The sequence below is a fragment of the Musa acuminata genome, chromosome BXJ2-11 (assembly GCF_036884655.1).
Source record: "Musa acuminata AAA Group cultivar baxijiao chromosome BXJ2-11, Cavendish_Baxijiao_AAA, whole genome shotgun sequence".
Classification (NCBI taxonomy): Eukaryota; Viridiplantae; Streptophyta; class Magnoliopsida; order Zingiberales; family Musaceae; genus Musa; species Musa acuminata.
Genome location: NC_088348.1, coordinates 19,851,274 through 19,874,837, shown reverse-complemented (window position 1 = coordinate 19,874,837; position 23,564 = coordinate 19,851,274).

Sequence of the window (23,564 nt, the reverse complement as noted above, 5' to 3'; positions counted from 1 at the left end):
TTGCCTATGCTAGTAGTAATAATTTGAAGTTGTTTCAAATGGATGTTAAAAGTGCTTTTCTTAATGGCTTTATTTCCAAAAAAGTTTATGTTAAACAACCTCCTGGATTTGAGAATGATATTCTTCTTAATCATGTGTTTAAATTGACTAAAGCTCTCTATGGTTTAAAACAAGCCCCAAGGGCTTGGTATGAGAGACTTAGCTCTTTTCTTATTCTAAATAATTTCTCTAAAGGCAAGGTTGATATTACATTGTTTATCAAAAATTTTGAAAATAATTTTCTTATTGTTCAAATTTATGTTGATGATATTATTTTCGATTCCATGAATGAATCTTTATGTGAATCATTTGCTAAAAGTATGAGTCTTGAATTTGAAACGAGTTTGATGAGGGAATTAACTTTCTTTTTAGACTTACAAATCAAACAACTAAGTAATGATATATTTCTTAGTCAAACAAAATATACTTTAGATTTGATAAAAATGTTTAATATGGATAGCTCAAAGGCTATCAATACTCTCATGAGTACCTCCACTAAGTTAGACATTGATGAAAGTGGAGAAAGCTTTGTTCAAAAAGCTTATAGGTGTATGATAGGAAGTTTACTATACCTTACCACAACTAGACTGGATATCATGTTTAGTGTAGGACTTTGTGCTAGGTTTCAATCTAATCCTAAGATATCTCATCTTAAAGCAGTTAAGAGAATTCTTATATATCTTAAAGGTACCACCAATCTAGGATTATGGTATCCAAAATCCAAGAACTTTGAACTAATTACTTATGCTGATGCGGATTTTTCTGGCTGTAGATTAGATAGAAAAAACACATCCGGAACATGTCAATTTTTAGGACATACACTTGTTTCTTGGTCTTCTAAGAAACAAAACTAGGTCGCACTATCTACAACCGAAGCTGAGTACATTGCAGCTAGTGCATGTTGTGCACAAGTTGTGTGGATGAAAAATACTTTAGAGGATTATAAGATTCATCTTAAAAATATTCCCATAAAATGTGATAACACAAGTACAATATGTTTAACAAAAAATCTCATTCAACACTCTAGAACTAAACATATTAATATTAGGCATCACTTTATATGAGATCTTGTTAATAATCATGATGTAATCTTAGAGTTTATTGATATGAAACATCAATTAGTCGATATTTTTATAAAGCCTTTAAGTGAAGAACAATTTAATTTTATTAGAAGAGAATTAGGAATGTTAATTTGTCTGAATGCATGAATTTGTTAAAATTTGTTTTCGGACTTTCTTGATTCTTTGGATCACTCACTTAAATCTTCTCCTCTTATGATGCAAATTTTACATGATGATGTAAATAAGGTTGTGTGCTTCACGATAATAAAATGTATACTTTGATGTTGGAATTCTGTGCTTTGATGTTGAAAATTATTTACCTTGATGTTGTAAACTTAAAATGTTGTTTACTTTGATATTGGAATTTTGTGCATTGATGCTAAAAATTTCTATGATGTTGTGATCTCTTTAAATGATAAGCATGTTATCATATAATGATGCAATATCGTGTTTACTTTGATGCTGAAAAATTCTATGATGTTGTGATCTCTTTAAATGATGATCATGTTATCATACATTGATGCAACATCGTGTTTACTTTGATGCTGAAAATTTCTATGATGATTATGATCTTTATTGAATATTGAGAAGTTTTAATCATACATGATGCAATATTAGATTATTAACTTTTGAGTGCTACAAGCACTAATGATATTACCTTATGCAAGTAGTGATGAAACGCTATGACGAAACATTTTATAAATGCATAAAGTGTTTATACATTTCTTGATGTTTGATACATGAAAATCATTGACAAATGCATCTCTCATGGATTTCACTCTTATAAATTCCAATGGATATCTTAATCCTTAAAAGATGAATTTTCGTGTATAATAATTATTTGCAAGATTGGGGATTTGATTTCATATGGATATCTCGATCCTTTTTATGAATCCCTTCTCTTTATCAAAATGAAAGCATATTTTAACGAAAACTTATTTATCATTTTTGACTTGATTCAAATCATTTCACAAATTTAGTTCTTAATGGATTCCCCCCTTACCTTCTTTCCTCCTCTTCATACAAAATATGATGACAAAGGGGGAGAAGTTGATGGAATCTATCGCTTTAATGTTGATAACATTTAATGATGAAAACTTTTGAGTATGAAACATGCTTGCATTTTTTTTACCACACTTGCATTATTGAATTGTTCTCCTTTTTGTTGATGATAAAGGGGGAGAAATAATACCAAAATATGATAAATTGATGACAAATGTATGTAATGTATTTCATCATATATACTTGAAATGTTTGCTTGATAAATTTCTTTCATTATGATAAGATATCTAGAGCTTAATTTGCTATTTTACAATGAATATCTTGCTATAGAATGATGAATTTCTAGCTTTGTCATCTTTCATATTTGAAATATCATACTTGAAAATGGATGTCATGACTTGACATCATACTTGGCATCATATCTTGAGAATGTTAGATCATGATAGGAATCATGATGTACATGTTGATAAGTCTAATGAACTTATCTTATCAGTTTGTTTCTTGAATTCAAAGCCCTTGAATTTAAGAATGTCTTTTCTTAAGTATGACATATAGATAGAGGGAGTTAAGATTAACTCCATCATCAATTGATTGTTATCATCAAAAAGGGGGAGATTGTTGAATTTTGGATTTTGATGATGAAGTCAATTGTAATTTGTTTGATCTAATCTATATGTTGAGAAAAGTGTGTAGGATTAACTACGATAGCAGTAAGACATAAAGTAGGTGTTGTGCTAGAATCAAGATCGAGATCTCATTGGGAGTTCGAGAGTTTGTCGGAAGTCTGGACGTTGGTTGGAAGTTCTGTTGGAACCAACCAAGAAGTCCAGGAGCTTGCCAAAGAAGTTCATCGGAACTCGCCAAGAAGATCATTGTAAAGTCTAGGAGCTTGCTGGGAGTTCGTCGGAACATTACCGAGAGTTCGTCGGATGTTCGTCAGAAGTACGCCGGAAGCTCGTCGGAAGAGCAATTAACGCACCAGAACAAGAAGTGTTGTAATTATGTCTTAATTATTATAGTTAGAGTATAAATTAAGTTAGGATTGGGATGTAATCCCACTAACTTAATTAGGGGCCAATTGGGCCCTTAACAGGGTTGAATTGGGCCAAATTTAGCAGCCAATTCAGCCCCTGAAAACATTATCGGCGGTGGCACCGCTAGGGCCGACGATGGCACCACTTGGAAAGCAGTGCCCTAGGATTTTAGATGGCGGTACCACTGGAAATTAATGCTGCTAGCGATGGTACCGCCCCTGTCAAGCGGTAGTACCACTAGAGCTCGATCTCCGAGCTCTGTCAAGCGGTGGTACTGCTCAAACTGGGCGGGTGGTACCGCCCAATGTTAGGTGGTGGTACCGCCCAGTAATGGCGGTGGTATCGCTAGTACCCCTAAAATATGAGATGAGACATTTTTTGGCTTCATTTTTTAAAGCCATTGGGGCCTATAAAAATCCCACCCTTTTCTACATGAAAGGGCACGAAAACTATTGGCATAATCTTGAGTTTTTGAGTCTTAAAATGTTGTAAAAGTGAAGAGTTCTCCTCCTTCATCTCTTAGCCTTGTAACCATCCAAGAAAAAGGAGTGAGACTTATAAGGGTTGTCTTCTAAACCCGACAAAAGGAGAAAGAGCTGTAAAAGGTGGTTGGCCTTCGCCTATCGAAGGAAGGCTTATAGTGGACGTCGGAGACCTCGTTAGAGGAGGAATCCGAAAGTGGATGTAGGTCCAATTGACCGAACCACTCTAAATTCTGGTTTGCTTATCATTTATGCAATTTACAATACTACAAATCTCCTTAATCCTCTCTTGCACTTTTACGAAAGCTTTCAAGTTCATATTCTCTCCGAAACGGATTGAATCGAAACCATTTTCATCGAATCAGTTTTAATCGAAACGAATATTTTTATGAAATCGAGAAAGTTTTCTGCTGCACTAATTCACCCCCCCTCTTATTGTCGCTTTTGATCCTAACATTTTCTGCTTTCCTTTTCTTTATGGTCTCATGAGTATAGATAACTGGCTTCTCTTTCTTGATAGTGCTCTCTCCCTCCCTCAACATATTGAGGAGCTCAGGGAGAGTCACCTTAAGCTTGTTCATATTAAAATTCATTATGAACTATGAAAAGGATCTGGTAGTGACTAAAGTACAAGATCCACACACAGGTTATCCTCTAGGACCATTCCTAGACTTGTGAGTTTCTTTATCCACTCAATCATCTTTAGGACATGGTTCTGAACCGGTGTCCCTATAGTCATCCTAGCATGAAAGAGGCTCTTAGATATCTTATATCACTGAGTCCTTCCATGTTCCTCAGACAGTTTATGGACATGTAGGAGAATGGATCTGACATCCATCTTTTCCTACTGTCTCTGTAACTCAGGAGTCATGGAGTCCAACATTAACATTGAGCAAGAGTGGAGTCATCCATGTACTTTACGTAGCAAGCAATCTCATCCTCGCTTGCCCCTTCCTCGGGCGTAGGCATCATTGTATCAAGGACATACCCGATTTTCTCCGCCGTAAGAATAATTCTCAAGTTGCGGAGCCAATCCGTATAACTTGGACCAGTGAGGCGGTTGACATCAAGTATGCCATGTAAGAGATTTGAAAGCGATATTTTTTAAAAATAAAGATGCAGTAGAAATAAATAACATGCAGATTTTATAAAAAAATAACAATCAAGATATGGGCTTCTATCTTAATATGCTCCCACTAATTTACTAGTGAGTCACACGACACCCTCAACACGTGAAACAAAAGTCTCCGATCGACTTCTAGTGGGGATCGGGATCCAATCAATGTCTTAGTCTAACCTTGAGGGACTCGACCAATCACAATAAACCCAAAAAGTAGGAAACTCTTGCCAATCATAACTCCTTGTGATTCCTGACCTATTCGGCCTCTGAACCACCATAGTCTCGATGGACTCGACCAACCATGATGTGCGGTTAAGTTAACACCATCATTACAAGATGAGTTTGATTCGATGATATACCCTCGAGGGACTCGACCAAGCATACCATGTCCTCAGGTCACCGATGACATCTCTATGTTGTAGGCAAGATAGCGAATCGTGATATAGGTGAACCTTGAGGGACCCGACCAACTCAAACTACATCGAGAATCGGTCCCTACCTATAACGATGGAAGGCCACGTGGGTCAATCTAATTGCCTCACGTTTACTGACTTAATATTATCGAGAGAGAGTATTTTGATTTGGTCTCCTAATATGACATGTCACACATATACATATATATGTATATATATATATATATATATATATATATATATATATATATATATATATATATATATATATATATATATACATATATGTTTGTATATATATATACATACACATATATATATATATATACATACATATATATATATATATACATATATGTTTGTATATATATATACATACATATATATATATATATACATACATATATATGTATATATATATATATATGTATATATATAGTACGTGTATAAGCAATCACAAATCATTTGAGCAATCACACTAAATGATCATGGACCACAGCCTAATGTGATCAGGCCTAAGCTAGTGGGCCTAGTCACTCACATCAAGATCTATGTATGCAGCGGTGCATCTCTATACCCTGAGATCGTCAATCTCGTCCTTGTCGGTTCTGTCGGCATCTCGACGCATCTCTATGCATCATGATCGTTTGTCTCTTGGGTCCCATTATTGCTTCCACGCTCCTACTGCGCCTCCTCGTGTGATTACTGTTGAATCTCGGATTTTGATGATGAAACCAACTGATAGTGTTTATGATTTGATTTGTATTTTGAGTGACGTAGGAAGCTTCGATCAGGGAGAGATAATTAAAGCAGGAAGAATCATATTGAGTCGGAGTAGAACATGTCAAAAGATTTGATGTCGCACCGAAGGATCGATCAGCGTATTGATAAAAGGCTTCGGGCCAAGAAGAGTGGAAATTACGCTAAGAAAATCAGAGTTACGAAGGTCAACTAGCTGATTGGGTAATAAGCCGCAAGAGAGGACGATGCGCCAAAGAATCTGATGAAGTGTCGATGAACTAATGACATGCGGAACAATATTTGATTCAAGCTTTATAATAATTGTCTAGATCGAAATAGGTTTTAAGTGTGCAGGATTAACTACGGTAGCGATCAAGGCATAAAGTAAAATGAAGTCCCGGAGTCAAGAACGAGATTTCATTGGGAGTTCGAGAGTTCGTCGGAAGTCCGAACGTCCATCAGAAGTTCTGCCGGAATTGACTGAGAAGTCTAGGAGCTTGCTAAAGAATCTCATCGAAACTCGCCAAGAAGATTGTCGTGAAGTCCAGGAGCTTGCCAGGAATCCACTATAACATTGCCGAGAGATCGTCGGAAGTTCGCTAGAAGATCGCCGAAAGAAACCTAGACTTACTAGGCTTATTTAGCTTAGTGTATACTTTAAAATTCGTAGTTAGCACATAATTGGGTTGGAATTAGGTCAACTCAATTAGGGGCCAATTGGGCCCAAGTTTGGGCTATGTTGGGCTAAGTGAAAAGGCCCAAACAGTGACCCAATAGGTGAAACCATCATGGCACAGTCTCCGAGACTATGTCAGGCGGTAGTACCGCCAGAATGGGCGATGGTACCACCCAATGGTAGGGTGTCAGGTGGTAGTACCGCCCAATGTTAGTGCTGTAGGCGGTGGTACCGCCCAACACAAGCGATGGTACCGTCAAGACCTGGGAAACCCGGGATGAGGCTCTTTTATCTCCAAGTTTGAATCCACTTGAGGCCTATAAATAACCCTCTCATCCTTGGTTAAAAAAACACAAGAATTGAGAGCAAAAAGAAACAAAAACACTATTGTAATCTTGTGAAAACTCCTCTCAAGCTCTAAGTGTTAGTCTTGTTTAAGAGATGAGTGAAGGGGGTTGTAAAGGTTCTCTCCTGAACCTGTCAAAAGGAGAATTGAGTTGTAAGGGTAGTTGATCTTCGTCCATTGAAGGAAGATCATTAGTGGATGTCGGTGGCCTCGACGGAAGGGGAATCGACGGAGTGGATGTAGGTCATGACGACCGAACCACTATAAATCAGTTTACATTTTTGTTTTACTATTTATCTTTATTGTAATCTACTTTACATTGCAAACTAATTTCTTACTCTCACTACGCTCTCATATGCATTCAAGTGAACATCTTCTGAGATTGATTTTAATCGAAATGAAATTTTGAACCAATGTGATTTTTATCCACTACACTAATTCACCCCCCTAGTGCAAACTCATTCCTAACAGTTGGTATCAGAGCCACGATATTTCTCGCTTGGTTTAACACTCAAGAGAAATAGCTCTTTTCGACTTTCAATAGGGCTTTTCTATCATTCGTCCACCCATGTTCAATAGGACGGACTATACATATTGGAAAACTCGAACGAGAGAGAATTTTCTTGATTTCTTTATATTTCAATATTTAGAATATCATTGAAAATAGATTTCAAAGTCTTCTCTTCCAATGAACGATTGGAACGATTTGGAGAAGAAGACTTTTTCTTTAAATGCTAGAGATATGAATTCTCTATTTTGTGCCTTAGACAAAAATGAATTCAATCGGGTTTCTACTAACGAAATGACTTTTGACATTTGGTACACACTCAAAATCATACACGAAGGAACTAGTAGAGTTAAAGACTCTAAAATAAATATTTCGATGTGTGATTTTGAATTATTTCATATGGAACCAAGCGAGACTATTGGAGACATATACACCCGTTTTACGGATGTCGTCAATAGTCTAAAAGGACTTCGTAAAAGTTTTTCTAATTACAAACTTGTTAATAAAATATTGAGATCCTTTCCAAAGAGTTGGGACCCTAAAGTAACGATCATTCAAGAGGCCAAGGATTTGAACTACTTTCCACTTGAAGAACTTATCGGGTCTTTAATGACCTGTGAAATTAGTTTTATGGCATAAAACGAACATAAGAACAACCTTCCAAAGAACATGAAGGATTTGGTACTTCGAACAATAGAGTACCACTTGAGTGATAACTCAAGCGATGATGATGACGACTTTGAATTTCTCACTATAAAATTTAAAAAGTTTATGAAACAAGAATTAAAGAATAAAATAAACTTAAAAAGAAGTTGACAAAAAAGAAGAAAGCAATCAAGGTGACTTTGGACGAAATGAGTGCATCCGAAGCCGAGGAGCAAACTGATGAAGACGAAGTGACAAACTTCTCCTTGATGACTCTCGACAATGAGGTAAACAACTCAAACAAAACTTATTTACTTTATTTTAAAATTACTTAATACTTTTTCATGAGTTATTTTTAAATTAGTTAGTAAAATAAAAAAGAAAAGGAAAATGCAAAAAAATATCATGCTTCTCTTTCTAAGTGATTTTGAAAAAAAAATAAAATTTGAGTATGACAATTGCATATTAATTCCTAGCACTAAGATTCACTTAAAAAGAAAAATGTATTACTACAACAAACAAAATGATTTTGATTGAAAATGTCTTATGTTCAATGGAATCATGCTTGATGTTTTAATGACAATGATGTAAGACGTAATGAAAATGTTAAAAGATTTTTTATCATGCTTGATGATTTTATATTATGCATGAGGATTTGAAGTAATGATTTGAAATTATATGTTTTGGAATTAAGTGTTATACTTTTTGATCTTGATAATTTTTGTGATAAATCTTGCTTTTTCCGTTTTAAACGATAATGTATGTTTTGATTTAGCGTAAAAAACTTATTCATGCTTGTAAGAAATCAAACCACATAAATTGAAACAACTAAAAAGGGAATGCATTTTGAAAATTTCTCTATCTCTATCTTATCGGTTTTTCAATAAGAAATTAATGAATCTATTTATGTTATGAATCTTGTGAACCATGAAAGTGATTTTGATGATTTAAATTTAATGGGTTTTATTGAAATCATGATCTTGACTTCTCAAGATTTATAACTTGAAATCGTTTATGAATCAAGATCTCTAATGTGTTCTTGTATCATTCCTTCTTATTGAGATTTATCTAAATGAATCATTCACGAATTGATCTTTCTTGATCTTTCATCTTTCATGTCATGAGTTTCTTATGATTACCTTTGTATTTATGTGATGCTTAGAGCATTGATGTAAGAAGGAAATGAATTGCACCATTAAAAAATTCCCCTCTTCTTCTTTCTTGTTTACAATGAAAAAGGGGAGAGAGAAAATCGTTAGCATCTCAAGAGATTAATAAATCAATTATGTCATTTTGAATCTCTTGAAAATGATTTTGATGATTTGATGATTTGAATCGAAATGAGATTTTTTTTCCAATCAAATCATGAATCTTCTCTTGATTTCTTAACTTGAGATTTTCTTTTATGAATCAAGATCTCTTGCTCTTTATTATCATATGATTCTTACATTTTGTTTAACAAAAATTTTTTTATATGAATCATGTCTTTTGGTATTCAAATAATCTTTGCTATTATATCTTTCATGCCATGATTTATTTATGATACTCTCTTATATTCATAAATTGTATACCTCATCACATTTGATTTAAATTTATCTTTGTCATGATGTGAAAATTGATGTAAAGGAAAAAGAATTACAAAATTGTATTCTTCCCCTCTTTTTGACAATGACAAAGGGGGAGATAAAATTTGCTTACTTGCACAATTCAAGAAGAAGCAAATTACATTAGCTTGCACATTGCAAAGAGAGGAAAAACTTGCTAGCTTGCTCAATCTCAAAAGATGCAAAAATTTTGCTAACCTTCATATATGAAAAACTTACTAGCTTGCATGTTCTAAACTTGCTATTTACTATCTCACATTTTTTTTCAAAAACTTGCTAGTTTGAACATCGTAAAGAAAAGCAAACATGCTAACTTACACATCTAGCAAAATTTATAAACATACAAAACTCAAAATCATTGCTAGCTTGCATGTTGTAAAATGATGTAAAATTTTAGTAGCTTACGATTTGCAAATGAAGCAAAAAATGGCTAGCTTGAACACTGCAAAGGAAGCAAAAAATTGCTAGCTTGCACTTTTCAAAAGAGAAGAAAGAGCTCACTAGCTTGCATGTTCTAAAGTGATGAAAAATTTGCTAAACTGCTAAGCTTTTATATATCTAAAACTTGATAGTTGCACTTCTCCTTTTTGTTGATGACAAAGGGAGAGAAGTCAAGATGACAATCATGCATGGGATGTAATATATTTTGATATTTTAATACCATGATGATTTGAATGATGCATGCAAAACTTATGATAATGATGCATGCAATGCAATGATATGCATATAATGTGTTGTAAATATTCATGATTAATTTTTTTTTTTAACTCAAGGTTCTATCAATATGACGTATTGATAGGGTGAGCTAAGGTTAACTCCGTCATCAATTGGTTGTCATCATAAAAAAAGGAGAGATTATTAAATCTTAAATTTTGATGATGAAACCAATTGATAGTGTTTATGATTTGATCTGCATTTTAAGTGACGCAGAAAGCTTCGATCAGGGAGAGACAATTGAAGTAGGAAGAATCATGTTGGGCTAGAGTAGAACATGTCAGAAGATTGGATGTCATGCCGAAGGATTGATCGACGTATCGACAGAAGACTTTAGGCTATAGGTTAGGGCATCGAGCCAAGAAGAGTGAAAATTATGCTAAGAAAATCGAAGTTGCGGAGGTTAGTTGGGCGATTGGGTAATAAGCCGCAAGAGAGGATGATGCGCCGAAGAATCGGATGAAACGTCGATGAACCAATGACATGTCGGACAACATTTGATTCAAGCTTTGTAATAATTATCTAGATCGAAGTAGGTTTTAAGTGTATATGATTAACTACGATAGCGATCAAGGCATAAAGCAAAAAACTGATGATGTTTTTATCCGCTGTACTAATTCACCACCCCTCTTAGTGCCGACTCGTTCCTAACAGTTGGTATTAGAGTCATATTATTTCTCACTTGGATTAACACCCAAGAGAAATGACTCTTTTCGGCTTTCAAGAGGGTTTTTCTATCGTTCGTCCTCCCATGTTCAATAGGACGGACTACACTTATTGAAAAACTCGAATAAGAGTTTTCTTGCTTTCAAAAGTCTTCTACTCCAATGAACAAATGAAATGATTTGGAGAAGAAAACTTTTTCTTTGAATACTAGAGCTATGAACGCTCTATTTGTGCTTTGAGCAAAAGTGAGTTTAATCATGTTTCTATATGTGAAACTGCTTTCGATATTTTGTATACATTTGAAATCACACATGAAGGTACTAATAAAGTTAAATATTCAAAAATTAATGTTTTGATGCATGATTTTGAATTATTTCAGATGGAACCAAGTGAGACCATTGGAGACATATACACCCGGTTTACGAATATCATCAATAGTCTAAAAATACTTGCAAAAAGTTTTTCAAACCTTGAACTCGTTAACAAAATATTGAGATCCCTTCCTAAGAGTTGGGACCCTAAAGTAACGGTCATTCAAGAGGCTAAGGATTTGAATAATTTTCCTCTCGAAGAACTTATCGGGTCGTTAATGACCTATGATATGACTTGCAATGCTCTTAAAGAGCTTGAGAATAACCTTCCAAAGAACAAGAAGGATTTGGCACTTAGAACAAATGAAGACCACTCGAGTGAAAGCTCAAGTGATGATGAACTCAAACTTCTCACTATAAAATTTAAAATTTTTATTAAATAAAAATTAAAAAATAAAAATGAACTTAAAAAAAAGTTGCCAAAGAAGAAGAGAGCACTCAAGGCGGCTTAGAACGAATTGAGTTCATCCGAAGATGAAGAACAAACCAACAAAGGCGAGATGGCAAACTACGCCTTAACGAATTTCGACGACGAGATAACCAAAACTCCTTTACTTTATTTCGAAATTACATAATACATATCATGAGTTTTTTTAAATTAGTTTAGAAAAATTATATATAATTTTTTTAAAAAATTAAATGATGTAATAAAAAATAAAATTTTTTTTGGGATCATGTTAGTAATTTTAAAAATGATCATGACAACTACATGTTTTATGATAAAGGAATAAAAATGTTTAAAATGTAATGCTTGTACACCTAATAAGATTAATTTTATGTATGTTTTAAGAAGCAATAATGTGCATCTTGATGATTTCCATATTGCTCCTTGATAATGATTTTGATTGAAAATGCCTTATGTTAAATGAAATCATGCTTGATGTTTTAATGGTGTAATAAAAATGTTAAAAGATTTAGTACAATGCTTGATGATTTTATTCTATGCATGAGATTTTGAAGTTATACATGATGACTTTTGTGATTTATTGATCTTGATGATTTTTATGATAAATCTTGTACTTTCATTTTAAACGTTTATGCATGTTTTTATTTGGCATAAAAAAACTTGGACATGCTTGTATGAAACAAACAACTTAAAATGAAATATCTCTATCTTATTGATTTTTTGATAAAATATTTATGACTCCAAGTATATTATGCTTTTATGAATCTCTTGAAAAGTGATTTTGATGATTTGACGATTTGAAATTGAATAAGGAACAATTTGATTTAATTAGAAGAGAATTAGAAATGCTAAATCTTCCAAATGTATGAATTCCTTTTTCTTTTTCGGATTTCTCAGTTCTTCATAACTTGGATTTTCTTTTTAAATTGAGATCATCTTTCTATTTGAAAAAAAAAAATAGAAGCTTGATTCATGGATTTTTGGATTAATGACTTAATTAATTCTTTTGAGTCCTTCTTCTTTCTATTTACAAGAAAATGAATTTTGTTTATGAAGTTTTATTCATGGATTTTTTATCTTTCATTTAATGATCATTTCCCATGAATTTTTCCTCACACTTCTCATGAAAGAAGAATTTTTATTCATGGACTTTTAGTATGTGATGATCATTTGCAAGAATAGGGATTTGATTTTGTATGGACATCTTGATCATTTTAATGAATCCTTTCTGTTTACTAAAATAGAAGCTTGATTCAATAAAACTCATTTATTATGGATTAGAATTGGTTCAAATCTTTTCATGAATTTGGTTCCTGATTTTTCTTTTTTTTGAATGAATTTCTCCCTTCCTCTTCTTCCTCTTCTTCTTATCTTTTTATGATAAAGGAAGAAAGAAACTTGCTAAGAAGAACCAAAAAACTCTTAAGCAAAAAATGCTAGCTTCTCATTTTTCATGCAAAGTTTTTACTTAACTTCTCATTTTTGCTAGCTTGGATAAATTGGTGTAAAACTTACTTGACATGCTTTCAAACACTTGCATTGTTGAATGATTCTCCTTTTTGTAGATGACAATGGGAGAGAAAATAAATGATGAATGTTTAGTATCATGATCAAATTATTGATTTAATGCATGAAGTGATAAATGCTTAAAAATTTTAATGTCTTAGTATTATGTATGATATGCCCATAGTGATGATTGATTTATTTGTAACATGCATTGTAGGATGTAATGTAATTTGACATTTTGATACCATCATGATTTGAAATATTTATGATTTGTATATCACATGATATGATTGAATCATTGTTGTAAAAGAAAAAGGAAATTGTTAGCTTGTAGAGAACAAAAAATATGCTAGCTTGAATGATAAAACTTGAGATTATGTTTATAATGCAAATTTATTGTTTATCTTTGTCATGATGTGAAAATTGATGTAAAGGGAAAAGAATTACAAAATTGTATTCTTCCCTTCTTTTTGACAATGACAAAGGGGAGATAAAATCTGCTAGCTTGCATGATGATATTTGGAAGAAGTAGCTAAAACTTGTTAGCTTGCACACCATAAAGAGACCAAAACTTGCTAGCTTGCTCATATCAAAAGTGAAGCAAAAAGTGCTATCTTGCTTATCTAAAGAAGCAAAACATGCTAACTTGCACATCTAACAAAATTTACAAACTTGAAAAACTCAAAATTATTGTTAGCTTGCATGTTCTAAAATGTTGTAAAGCTTATATCTCAAACACTTGATAGTTGCACTTTTCCTTTTTGTTAATGACAAAGGGGGAGAAGTATGATGATGTTATGCATGATTTTATCATAACATGTTGCTTGGATTTTTGAATCCAAGAGTTCTATCAATATGGCATATTGATAGGGGGAGTTAAGGTTAACTCCGTAATCAATGGGTTCTCATCATTAAAAAGGGGGAGATTGTTGAATCTCAGATTTTAATGATGAAACCAATTGATAGTGTTTATGATTTAATGTGTATTTAAGTGACGCATGACTAGCTTCGATCAGAAAAGACAAATCGATTAAAGCAAGAGGAATCAGATGTTGGGCTGGAGCAAATATGTCAAAAGATTGGACGTTAGGCTAGAGGATCGATCGACGTGTCAATGGAAGGCTTTCCTCCGTGAATTCGGGCTTCGGGCCAAGAAGATCGGACATTGCACTAAGGAGATCGGATGTTGCGAGAAGACAACATGCTGATTGGGCAATACGCCGAAGGAGAGTACGATGCGTCGAAAGATTGGACAAAGCACCGGAAGAACCAATGATATACCGAACAACATAGGATTCACTTGTAATCGATTATGTCTAGATCAAGCTAGTTTAGAGTCTAATTGAGTCAGTTTAGAATGTAATTAGGCCAACTCAATTAGGGGCCAACTAAGCCCAAGTATGGGTTGTGTTGGGCCAACTGAAAGGCCTAAATAGTAACCCAACAAGTGGTACCGTCGTGGCACAGTCTCTGAGACTATATCAGGCGGTGGTACCACCCATACTCAATCTTCGAGATTGTCAAGTGGTGGTATCACTAGTCTGGGTGGTGGTACCGCTCAAACATAGTCTCCTAGGTGGTGGTACCACCAGATTAGGTGATGATACCGCCCAACACAAGCGATGGTACCGCTAGGACCCGAGAAACCTAGGATGAGATATTTTTTGGCTCCAATTTTGAAGTCATTATGGGTCTATAAATATCCCAGCTATTCCTGCATGGAGTAGAACTTAATCATTGTGCTAACTACGATATTTCTTAAGACATTTACTACAACTTGCTCCAGTGCGTCAATCGCTTCTTCCGGCGAGCTTCCGGCGAACTTCCGTCGATCATCCGATGAACCCTCGGTGATGCTCCTACGGACTTCCGGCAAACTCCTGGACTTGCGACGATCCACTTAGCGAGTTCCGACGAGCTTCTTTGGCAAGCTCATGGACTTCTCGAATTTGTTCCCGCAGAACCTCCGACGATTGTTCGAACTTCCGTCGAACTCTCGAACTCCCAACGTGATCATTGTCTTGACTCCGGCGCAACTCCTGCTGCATATCTTACTTTCATCGTAGTTAATCCTGCACACTTAAAACAAAACTTCGATCAAGACAATTAATCCTAAGCAATTAACCAAGTTTCCGGCATGTCATTGGTCCCTCGACGCTTCATCCGATTCTTCGGCGCATCGTCCTCTCCTACAGCCTATTGCCCAATCGGCCAGTTGACTCCGTAACTCCGATATCCTTGGTACAATACCCACTCTTCTTGGCCCGATGCCCGAGTCCATGGGCCGAAGCCTTCTATCGATACGTCGACCGATCCACCGGCCCGATGTCCAATCTTCTAACATGTTCCTCCGGCACAACATGATTTTCCTGCTTTAATTGTCTCATCCTGATCAAAGCATCCTGCGTCACTCAAAACATAGATTAAATCATAAACATATATCAAGTAGTTTCATCATCAAAATACGAGATTCAATAGAAAGCACTCAATGTGACTTGGGACGAAACGAGTGCATCAAAAGACGAGGAGTAAAATAATAAAGACAAAGTGGCGAGCTACTCCTTAGTGGCTTGTGAAAACAAGGTAAGTGACTCAACCAAAACCTTTTTTTTTACTATAAAATTACTTGATGCATTTCATGAGTTGTTTTTAAATTAGTTAGTAAGAAATTAAAAAATATTAAAAAATCATTCTTTTCTTTCTAGTGGTTTTGAATAATTAAAACTAAGCATAACAATTGCATGTTAACTCCTTATACTAAATGCAATAAGTTAAATTCACTAAAAAAGGAAAATATATTACTACAACAAACAATAATAAAACATCAAAGATCATTGGAATTGAAACAATTATTAACAAATCGAATCTTTTGTTTGAAGATGCTCTGTTAGTAGAAATAACTCATTAAGTATTTATGAAATAAGTGATATAAATTTAAATCTAATGCTTGCATACCAAATAAAATTAATTCTATGAATGCTTAAATGTTTATCTTGATGATTTTCATGATGAAGCTTGTTTTTCGAGTTTAAACGATAATGCATGATTTTGGCTTAGAAAACAATGGTATGCTTGTATGAAATCAATCACGTAGAGGAATGTATTATTTTTATTGAAAATGATTCTATCCCTAAAAACTAATTAAAATTTTCAATAAGTAATTGATAAATCTATTTATATCATTTTGGATCTCTTGAATGTGATTTGCATGATTTGATGATTTAAATTTGAATGAGTTTTATCTATATCATGATCTTGAATTCTCAGAATTATAACTTGAGATTTTCTTTTATGAATCAAGATCTCTTACTTTTTACTCTCATATGATTCTTGGATTTTATTTAAGATTTTATATGAATCATGATTTTTCTCTTAATTTCTCAAAATTCATGACTTAAAATTTCCTTTAAAGATTGTCTAGTATTTGATCTTTTGTGTTTCTTTTTGCTATTTACAAAAGAAGAGATTTGTCAAAATGAATCATGTCTCTTGGTATTCAAATAATCTTTGTTATTATATCTTTCATGTCATGATTTATTTATGATACTTCCTTGTATTCATAAAGTGTATACCTCATCATATTTGATTTAAATTTATCTTTGTTACGATGTAAAAATTGATGTAAAGGAAAAAGAATTACAAAATTGTATTCTTCCCATCTTTTTTACAATAACAAAGGGGGAGAAAGTAGTACTAGCTTACACATTTCAAGGAGAAAAACTTGTTAACTTGCATATTTCAAGAAGAAGAATTTGCTAGCTTGCTCATCTAAAAAAGGAAGCAAAGATTGCAAACTTGCACATCGCAAAGAAAGGCAAAACTTGCTAGCTTGCTCATCTCAAAAGAGAAGCAAGAAGTGCTATCTTGATCCACCGAAGGATGAATCGGGGGATACACTGAAGGGTCATCAATGCAGTGAAAGCTCGCTAGAAGTTCATCGGGAGTTTGCCGAAAGCTCACCGGGAGTTCACCAAAAACTCGCCGGAAGTTCACCGAGAGTTCAAATGAACAATTGACATGCCGGACAACTAGGATTGCTTGCATTGTATTTGTCTAGCCTTAATTGTCGTAGTTAGGGTTTCAATTCGAGTTAGTTTTGGGAGAAATCCTAGTAACTCAATTAGGGGCCAACTGGACCTTTAACAAGATTGAATTGGACTGGTTGGATCGCTCATTCAGCCACTTGGAGCCACGTTAGGCGGTGGCACTGCCCAGATTGGGTAGTGGAACCGCATGGGGCATAGCCTCCTAGGTGGTCTGAGTGGTGGTACCGCCCAGACTAGGCCGTGGTACTGCCAACAGTTAATGCTTCCTAGCGATGGTACCGTCGATAGTTAATGTTTTCCGGTGGTGGTACCACCAGAGCCCAGTCTCCGAGCTTTATCAAGCGATCGTACCACCCAAACGAGGTAGTGGTACCGCCCAGTGTTAGCTTGTAAGTGGTGGTACCACCTAATAATGGTGGTGGTACCACCAGTACCCTAGAAACTTGGGATGAGACTATTAGGAACAAGTTGGAACTAAGAGGGGGTTTGAATTAGTGCAGCGGATAAAAATTACTTTGGTTCGAAAATCTTCTTAGGATAAAAATTGATTTCGATAAAGTGAGTTTAACTTGAAAGCGAACAGAAGAGTGTAACGTGAAGGTTAAGCAAGTAAGGTAGTTTGCAATAAATATAAATAGCAAAGCATCAATGCAAACCAAATTTTATAGTGGTTCGATCGTCGTGACTTACATCCACTCCACCAATTCCTCTTCCGTCGAGGCTATCGGCATCCACTAACGATCTTCCTTCAATGGGCGAAGATCAACTACCCTTATAACTTGATTCTCCTTTTGACAAGTTCAGGAGAGAACCTTTACAACCCTCCTTCACTCCTCTCTTAAGCAAGACTAACACTTTAGAGTTTGAGGAGTTCACATAAGATTACAATAGCATTTTCTTTTCTTTTTGCTCTCAGTTGTGTGTAAGTTAACCAGGGATGAGAGGGGTATTTATAGGCCTCAAGTAGATTCAAACTTGGAGCCTAAAAAGATCTCATCTCGGGTTTCCTGGGTCCTGGCGATACCACCGCTTGCAGCACTAACACTAGGTGGTACCACCGCCTAGAGGACTGTGTCTGGGTGCTACCACCACCCAGACTAGTGGTACAACTGCCTGACACTACCACTGGGCGGTACCGCAACCCAGTCTGGTGGTACCACCGCTTGACATAGTCTTAGAGACTGTGTCATTGACGATGCCACCTGTTGGGTCACTATTTAGGCCTTTCACTTAGCCCAACACAGTCCATACATGGGCCCAATTGGCCCCTAATTGGGTTGGCCCAATTTCAGTCTCAATTATGTGCTAACTATGAATTCTAAGCCATACACTAAGCAAATCCGGTCTGGTTAGTCTTGGTTTCTTCCAGCGAGCTTTCGACGATCTTTTGATGAACTTCCAACGATCTTTCGGCAATGTTCCAGCAAACTCCCAACAAGCTCTTGGACTTCATGATGATCTTCTTGGTAAGTTCCAACGAGCTTTTTCAGCAAGCTCCTGGACTTCTCGGTCAATTTCGGTAGAACTTCCGACGAACGTCCGGACTTCTGACGAACTCTCGAACTCCCAACGAAATCTTATTCTTGACTCTGGGACTTCATTTTGTTGAATCTCGTATTTTGATGATGAAATAAATTGATATGTATTTATGTTTTAATCTACGTTTTGAGTGATGCAGGATGCTTCGATCAGGATGAGACAGTTAAAGTAGGAAAAATCATGTTGGGTCGGAGGAAAATGTCAGAAGATTGGATGTCGAGCCGGTGTATCTGTCGACGTATCGACAGAAGGCTTCGGGCCGTGGATTCAGGCATCGGGCCAAGAAGAGTGTATATTGCGCCAAGGATGTCAGAGTTGTGGAGTCAACTAGCCGATTGGGCAATAGGCTGCAAGAGAGGACGATACGCCGAAGAATCGGACGAAGTGTCAAGGGACCAATAACATGCCGAACAACTTGATTAATGCTTAGTATTAATTGTCTAGATCGAAGTGTGTTTTTACATGTGCAGGATTAACTATGATAGCAAGGCATGAAGCAAAATGAAGTCCCGGAGTCAAGGACGTGATTACATTGGGTATTCGAGAGTTCGTCGGAAGTCCGGACGTTCGTCAGAAGTTATGGAGGAACCAGCCGAGGAGTCGCGGAGCTTGCCAGAGAAGCTCGTCGAAACTCGCCAAGAAGATCATCGTGAAGTCCAGGAGCTTGTCGGGAGTCCGCCGGAACATTGTCGAGAGATCGTCGGAAGTTCACCGGAAGATCGCCGGAAGCTCACTGGAAGAATAGACATAGGGACTTGTTTAGCTTAGAAAATATCTTAGGATTTCGTAGTTAGCACGTTGTTGGGCTTGGATTTGGGCCAGCCCAATTAGGGGCCAGCTAGGCCCATGTAAGAACTATGTTGGGCCCAATAAGAGGCCTAAGCAGTGCCCCAAGAAGTCTCACCGTCGTGGGACAGTCTTCGAGATTGTGTCAAGCGGTGGTACCACCAGTCTAGGTGGTTGTACCGCCCCTGGCAGGGTGCCAGGCAGTGGTACCGCTAGTTTGGGCGGTGGTACCACCCAGCACTACCCCCCAGGTAGTGGTACCGCCTAGGATAGTGTCAGCGTCGATTGACATTGGGCGGTGGTACCGCCCAGCGCAAGAGGTGGAACCACCCATGCCCGGGGAACCCGGGATGGGAAAATTTTAGGCTCTAAGTTTGAATCAACTTGAAGCCTATAAATACCCCTCTCATCCCTGGTTAAAGCACACAAGCACAGAGAGTTTAAAAAGAAAGAAACACTGCTAAAATCTTGTGTGATCTCCTCTCCCTCTTCTAAGTGTTAGATTAGTTTGAGAGAGGAGTAAGTGAGTGCCTGTAAGGGTTGTCTCGTAAACCCGGTAAAAGAAGAAGAGAGGTGTAAAAGGTGATTGGCCTTCGCCTATTGAAGGAAGGCCTCTAGTGGACGCCAGTGACCTCGTCGGAGGAGGAAGCTGAAAGTGGATGTAGGTCATGTTGACCGAACCACTCTAAAACTGTCGTGTTCTCTGGTTTACATTTATTTATTGCTATTTACCTTACTGCAAACCTCCATATATGCTTTACTTCCTCATTACTTTTGCTGCACACCTTTACGAACACGCTTTCAAGTTAAACACTTCCGAGTTTGATTTTTTATCGTATGAAATATTTTTCGAAACTGATATTTTTATCTGATGCACTAATTCACCCCCCCTCTTAGTGCCCGCTCTTGATCCTAACAATTGGTATTAGAGCCTTGTGATTTCTCAGTTGGTTTAACACCTAAGAGAAATGGCTCTTTTTGGCTTTCAAGAGGATCACTCTCTCATTCGTCCTCCCATTTTCAATGGGACGGACTACACTTATTGGAAAACTCGAATGAGAGTTTTCTTGCTTTCTTTGAATCTTGATTTATGGCACATAGTCGAATTTGGTTTTCAAAAGTCTTCTCTTCTAATGTACCATTGGAATGATTTGGAGAAGAAGGCTTTTTCTTTAAATGCAAAGGCTATGAATGCCTTATTTTGCGCTTTAGACAAAAACGAATTTAATCGGGTTTGTATGTGCGAAACGGCCTTCAATATTTGGCATATTCTTGAAATCACACACGAAGGCACGAATAGAGTTAAAGATTCTAAGATTAACCTTTTAATGCATGATTTTAAACTTTTTCATATAAAGCCTAGCGAAACCATTATTGACATATACACTCATTTTACAGATGTCGTCAATGCTTTAAAAGCTCTTGGTAAATATTTTTAGGATTTTGAACTCGTAAACAAGATTTTGTGCTCTTAATAAGAGTTGGGATTCTAAAGTAACGGCAATTCAAGAATAAAAAATTTTAAATACCTTTCTGATTGAAGAACTATTAGGGTCTTTAATGACTTATGAAATGACGTGCAATGCATGCAAAGAACTTGAGAACCACCTTCCAAAGAATAAGAAGGATTTCAAACTAAGAACATTTGAAGACCACTCGAGCATAAGCTCAAGTGATGGTGAACTTGAACCACAAATGAAACTTAAAAAGTTCATGAAACAAAAATTAAAAAGCAAAAAGAATGGAACTACTTGCTTTGAACGCAAGAAGAAGAACACAAATTGGGATGAATCGAGCTCCTCTGAAGATAAGGAGAAAATCAACAAATGCAAGGTGGCAAACTACGCCTTAACGGCTTTCGACATTAAGGTAATCAAAATGCCTTTAGTTTATTTTGAAATTACATAATCCTTCTCATGACTTAATTTTAATTTAGTTTTAATTTAGTTTAAGAAAATTAATTTTTTTAATTGCATGTTTAATGAAAATATAAAAATAAAATTGGATCATGCTTACCTTTCCAATGATTTTAAAAATAATCATAAAAAATATATATTTTATGATAAACAAACAAAATGATTTTGATTGAAAATATAAAATCATGCTTGATAATTTAATGCATAATGATCATGTTTAATGAGTTTATCTTTCAAAATGATGCATGATGATTTTTGAGATTTATGAATTATTGATTTTTACGTTAATGAACGTTGCCTTTTCGGCTTTAAACTATAATGTATGTTTTCATACAAAAACTTGAGCATATTGATTTGAAAGCATGTTTAATGGTTTTATAATTCATGATGAATCTTGTGATTTATGGATTACCGATCTTTACCATAATGAAAGTGCCTTATTGATCTTTGTCGTAATAAATCTTGCACTTTCGATTTTAAAATTGATACATGTTTTTATTTGGCATAAATGAAATAAAATCATATGAATTGAGACAACTAAAAAAAGGAAAATATTTTTTGAAATTTATTTTTCTCTATCGTATTGATTTTGATGAATCCATTTGTATCATTTTTACGAATCTCTTGGACTTTGAAAATGATTTTGATGATTTAAATTTGAATAAATTTTTATCCAAATCATGATCTTGATTCCTTGATATTTACAAATTAAGATTTATTATGAATCAAGATTTTTCATTAATCATTCTCCTACAATTCTTCTTGGTATTTCATTTAAGAGGGGAGTTAATATATGAATCATGTCTTTTGGTATTTACATGATCTTATTTCTCATGATATGATTTATTTTTGTATAACACTTTGTATTCATCACCCAATTAATTTTTCTTAATGAGATGAAATGAACGTGATGAAATAAAAATATGCATGAAATATGGGATACAATATAATTTGACATTTAGATACCATTACGATTTAAAATGCTCTGATTTGTTGCGAAAATGATGTATGTTTGGTATCATGAATACTTTAAATGATGAATGTTTGGTATCATGATCAAAATATTGATAAATGCTTAAAAATTTTAATGTCTTAGTATCATGTATGATATGATCATAATAATGATTGATTTATTTTATTATGCATGAAAAATGAAATGTATGGTTTTGAAATTATACATATTTTAATTTGAAAATATAATAATGCACAAATAAGATTAATACTTACCTTTGTCATGATGTAGAAATTGATGTAAAGGGTCTTCCCTTCTTTTTGACAATGACAAAGGGGGAGAAATATTGCTAGCTCAAAATGTAAAAACGTGCTTACTTTCTTGCACATCTAGAGAGAAGATGCAAACGTAACACTTGCCAAATTGTTTGCTTGCTTTATGTAAAACATTATATCTTGCTAGCTTGCATGTTGTAAAATAATGTAAAATTTTCTTGCACTTTGCAAAAGAAGCAAAACATGCTAACTTGCACATCTAGCAAAATTGATAAATTTGCATATTTTAAAAAGCAAGAGTTGCCTTCTTGAACATCTCAAAACTGCTAGCTTGCATGATCTTAAATGTTGTAAAATTTGCTAGCTTGTATAATGTAACACTTGCTAAATTTTCTAGCTTCAAATTGTATGATGATAAAACTTGATATTATGTTTTTCATGCAATGATTTGAATTTATATCTCAAACACATGATAGTTGGAACTTCTCCTTTTTGTTGATGACAAAGGGGGAGAAGTATGTTGATGTCATGCATGACTTGATCATGACATGTTGCTTGGATTTTTGAATTCAAAAGTTTCTATCAATACGGCATATTGATAAGGGGAGTTTGTTTAAACTCGGGGAGTTAAGGTTAACTCCGTCGTCGATTGGTTGTCATCATCAAAAAGGGGGAGATTATTGAATCTCGTATTTTGATAATGAAACCAATTGATA